At 39.0% G+C, this 5,000-nt stretch overlaps 1 pseudogene; it reads left to right on the top strand.

Annotated features, from left to right (window-relative positions):
• LOC150037766 (uncharacterized) overlaps positions 1 to 4,088 on the top strand; it is a 10,010-nt pseudogene extending 5,922 nt beyond the window's left edge.
• Positions 4,089 to 5,000: the final 912 nt, after the last annotated feature.

Genomic DNA, 5,000 nt, shown 5'->3' with positions numbered 1-5,000 from the left:
CCATACAGATTACTTCTCAATACAATTTCTTTCAAATTCATTAAAATTTCATGTACTGATTCTTGAATACTGACTATGGTAGAGTATTCATGTGGGATTTTTTCAGATAGCATTCAGACCAAATGACTCTATGAAATTACGTCGATACTTCCACATATTACGGGTAACGTAGGAGACATCTCTATTTTTCCCCTCGGGAATCCTTAGAATTACCACTACTTAGCTTTAACTTTTCCTCTAACCATCAAATGAAATGTGAATAACCCGTCCTGCTCTCTTTGAAACAAGGGACGCTTCTGGTTCTGTCGGTGCTTGAAACAATTTAATCTTCTCCATATTACTATATCTCTAGAGTCAATAATTTTATATGAGGAACTACTGAACTCAATCACTTGCTGCAGTTACTCTTCAGTTTTCTGTTGAGGTCTATTCTGTGGAGGTACTCAAATTGGATCAGTGATCGATTTCAAGGTTTTGTCGTAAACCTAATTGGTTACTTCCAATTACATAAATCAATAATTCAAACCGCACTCAAAGGTAGGGCATTTGCCATTTTTATAGGAACTTCTGTACCAGAAACAATGGTATCTCCAATTATAGCCCCTCTGGGATGTAAAATATATCTTTTCTCACCATCCCCATAGTGTATGAGACAAATATATGCATTTCGATTAAGGTCGTATTCTATGGTTACGATTCTACCATATATGTCTTTTTCATTCCCTCAAAAATCGATTTTACGGTATAGACGCTTATAACCTCCCCCTCTATGCCCTACGGTAATGATTCCTCTGGCATTACGACCTTTACCACAACGATGCTGTCCATAGATCAAATTATTTTGTGGATTGGATTTTACTTGACTTTCTACGGCTTCAGTCGGGGTAGAAGTTTTGTATAAATGTATCGCCATGCTATTAAGTATTTTGATTTAAATTCTTTTCTTTCTAAGAGGTGGAATATAATAACCCGGTTGAAGCGTAATGATCATACGTCTGTAATGCAATGATTTCTAAATTGAGAATCCTAGTACAGTATTTCATTTAAGTATCTTGTATGATATTGTTGCCCTAGCCATCATATTTTCGTTCTCACTCTTTTATTAATTCAATTTGAATCCGACGCCAAGTCCGAGGTTGAATGAGGTTGAATCCATTTTTATTCTTTCTCTTTTCTAACTTATTCTAAGTCTAAAAACTCTAAAAAAAAGAAGGGGAAGGGGTTAGTCACAAATATTTGATTGTTTTTCTAATCTTCTTCACCCCTTCCCAAGTCAATAACTAGAATGAAAAAAATGGGAATACCAACGCATCCGGGAATAACCGATTGATCTCAATTAATAGACCCGTTAAAGCCCCGAACCATATAGTACTTACTACCGGTGCCACGGAGAGATATGTTTTCAGATCTCGCATTTAAAACCCTCCTACTTTATAGTAATTTGTAATACATAATGGTATGTAATACCATCAAATGTATATATAGTTAATAACTGTTTTTATTGTCCGTGGAATTCCTAATTCAAATTGAAATGTACAACAGTTCAATTCGATAGATATTCCCTTTTTTTATTAAAAACAAATATGTCGCTTCCCCGCCCCCCCCCCCCCCCCCCCCCCCCAAATATTGATTTTTCTTTACGACAGATTTCATATTTATTATTTCATACGTATATAAGTCTTTTTATTATATTTTATATATGATATGAGACAAAAAAGAAGAAATGACAAGATAATTTGTGTATACCAATGGAGGAATAATTGATCGTCTTTCGATTCATTTGATTCTCACGCTCAATTATTGCAATTATTTCTGCGAAATTCCCATATATCTTTTTGAATGTAATGAGCCTATCCTCTTTTCTCTATATTCCATAAAGAAAAATAAACAAAATATTGATCATTAATCCAAGACCCGAATAGTCGGAGGACTCGTCTGACAAAACAAACAATTGGCAACAAAGTTGTTTCTTTCTTCTTTTTTTTTTCTTGAAATCCAAAGATTTTTTCTTACTTTATACATAACATAGTCATCGATTCATCATTGGATAAAAAACAAAAAAAATGGGGTTCAAATCATTTTATCGACATGAGTGTTCTATATCGAAAAAAAAAATCCCAACAAATTTGAAACGATTTATGTAATAACATAGTAGTAGAAAGAGTACCATGCTGCGTCCGGACTTCAAACGGTTTAGCTTTAACCATGTTAATAATCACTCATTTGATTGAATAGTTGACCCATCTCCTTGTTTTTTGAAGAAACCCTCCACTTCAATTGGTATTTTTTCACGAAAAGCAAACATGAGATAACAAATATAGTCTTTCACTAAGATTTCGAATAGCTGTCTCGAATTCAAGTTGATTATGTTTCGCCTCTTCTTTGGAGAAAGACGATCAAACAGAATCATGGTTCTTGCGGATCTGATCATCCATATAATATACAAAAGAAACTCCAGATATTTGATATCTTTCTCTTTGAATGAGATTTCAATTCCAGCGACGGTTTCATTAGATATCTTACAACTGGAATCCCTCTTTTTTCCGATCCAGTTCCTCCACCACCGCGAACCCCTGTTAGATTCAGGCATGATACACTTTTTAGTTATTGGGAGAACCGAAGTACTCTCTTTCGAATCCAGGAAACAACTCTTAGAGATATTTTTTCCTTTTGCAAGATACAGGAGCGAAACAATTAACTTATTGATTTTGGAAGAGCCAAAAGATTCTTCCAATGTATCATTTCTGGGTCCAATGAAATTCATAGGTATAGGAAGAAACCCTGTCAAGATGATATGGATCAACCCCCCTTCTTTACTATATTTATATCTTAAATTATTGTTTATAATAACAATATTAGTTGGTTATGAATTGTATACACCCCAGGCGGGATACTTAACGCATTAGCTACAACACTGCATGGGTCGATACGCACAGCGCCTAGTAATCCATACCAATCGGAAATTACCAAGCTGGAGTACAGTAGGGGCAGAGGGAATTTCCGGTGGAGCAGTGAAATGCGTAGAGATCGGAAAGAACACCAACGACGAAAGCACTCTGCTGGGCTGACACTGACACTGAGAGACGAAAGCTAGGGGAGTGAATGGGATTAGATACCTCAGTAGTCCTAGTTGTAAACGATGAATACTAGGTGCTGTGCGTATCGACCCGTGTAGAGCTGTAGCTAACGCGTTAAGTATCCCGCCTGGGGAGTACGCTCGCAAGAATGAAACTCAAAGGAATTAATGGGGGCCCACACAAGCGGTGAAGCATGTGGTTTAATTCGATGCAAAGCGAAGAACGTTACCAGGGCTTGATATACTACGAATCCTCTTGAAAGAAAGGGATGCCTTCGGGAACGCGGACATAGGTGGTGCATGGCTGTCGTCAGATCGTGTCGTAAGGTGTTGGGTTAAGTCCCGCAACGAGCGCAACCCTCGTGTTTAGTTGCCAACCGTTGAGGTTGGAACCCTAAGCAGACTGCCGGTGATAAGCTGGAGGAAGGTGAGGATGACGTAAAGTCATCATGCCTTTTATGCTCTGGGCAGCACACGTGCTACAATGGCCGGGACAAAGGGTCGTAATCCCGCAAGGGTGAGCTAACTCCAAAAACCCATTCTCAGTTCGGATTGTAGGCTGCAACTCGCATGCATGAAGCCGGATACGCTAGTAATCGCCGATCAGCCATACGACGGTGAATTCGTTCCCGGGCCTTGTACACACCGCCTGTCACACTATGGGAGCTGGCCATGCCCGAAGTCATTACCTTAACCGCAAGGAGGGGGAGAAATTCATAGGTATAGGAAGTTTTAAATATAGTAATCATAAATAACTAAAAAAAAATAACGAATCAACTATTGATTTACATTTTTCGCAAACATGATCACGGGCAATAGCTTACCAAGGCGATGATCAGTAGCTGGTCCGACAGGATGATCAGCCACACTAGGACTGAAACACGGCCCAGACTCCTATGGGAGGCAGCAGTGGGGAATTTTTCGCAATGGGCGAAAGCCTGATAGAGCAATGCCGAGTGGAGGTAGAAGGCCTACGGGTCGTGAACTTCTTTTCCCGGAGAAGAAACAATGATGGTATCTGAGGAATAAGCATCGGCTAACTCTGTGCCAGCAGCCGCGGTAATACAAAGGATGCAAGCGTTATCCGGAATGATTGGGCGTTATGGACTAGTACCAATTTTGACTAAGACTGCTGCTGAATCTAACCTGGCAACCATATGCTTCGACCCGCATTGAACGTCGGACCACTTGTTGAAGATAAAAGTACATCGATGCCATATGAAGTTTTACCATGAGCAGATTGAATCCATTGGGCAAATATGGGTTCGATTAAGATTTGTTTTTTTGGAGTACCAAAAGCAAGCATGACATCATTATGAACATGAAGCCCCAAAGTATGGAACCCCAGAAAAAGGCTGGCCCAACTTAAATGGGATATGATAGCTTCTTTATGGTCTAACATTCTTGCCAAAACATTATCCTCATTCTGTTCTGGATTGTAATCTCTAATAAAAAATATAGCTCCATGAGCAAAAGCTCCTGTCATAATGAATCCTGCTATGTATTGGTGATGGGTATATAACGTAGCTTGAGTACTAAAGTCTTATGCTATGAATGCATAAGCAGGTAAAACGTACATGTGTTGAGCTACCAAGGAAGTAATAACCCCTAAAGAGGCTAAAGCAAGACCTAATGTATTCACATATCTCCACTAGAAGTTCCTAAAATACTTAATAGCATGGCGATACATTTATACAAACTTCTACCCCGAGCACACGCAATGGAGCCGTAGACAGTCAAGTAAAATCCAATCCATGAAATAACTTGATCTATGGACAACATCGTTGTGGTAAAGGTCGTAATGCCAGAGGAATCGTTACCGCAGGGCATAGAGGGGGAGGTCATAAGCGTCTATACCGTAAAATCGATTTTCGACAGAATGCAAAAGACATATATGGTAGAATCGTAACCATAGAATACGACC

Source organism: Benincasa hispida, chromosome 2, assembly GCF_027475165.1.
Source record: "Benincasa hispida cultivar pf3 chromosome 2, pf3_genome.v1.1, whole genome shotgun sequence".
Lineage (NCBI taxonomy): Eukaryota > Viridiplantae > Streptophyta > Magnoliopsida > Cucurbitales > Cucurbitaceae > Benincasa > Benincasa hispida.
Note: the sequence above shows the minus strand (reverse complement) of the source record. Positions and strands in the feature narration are given on the sequence as shown.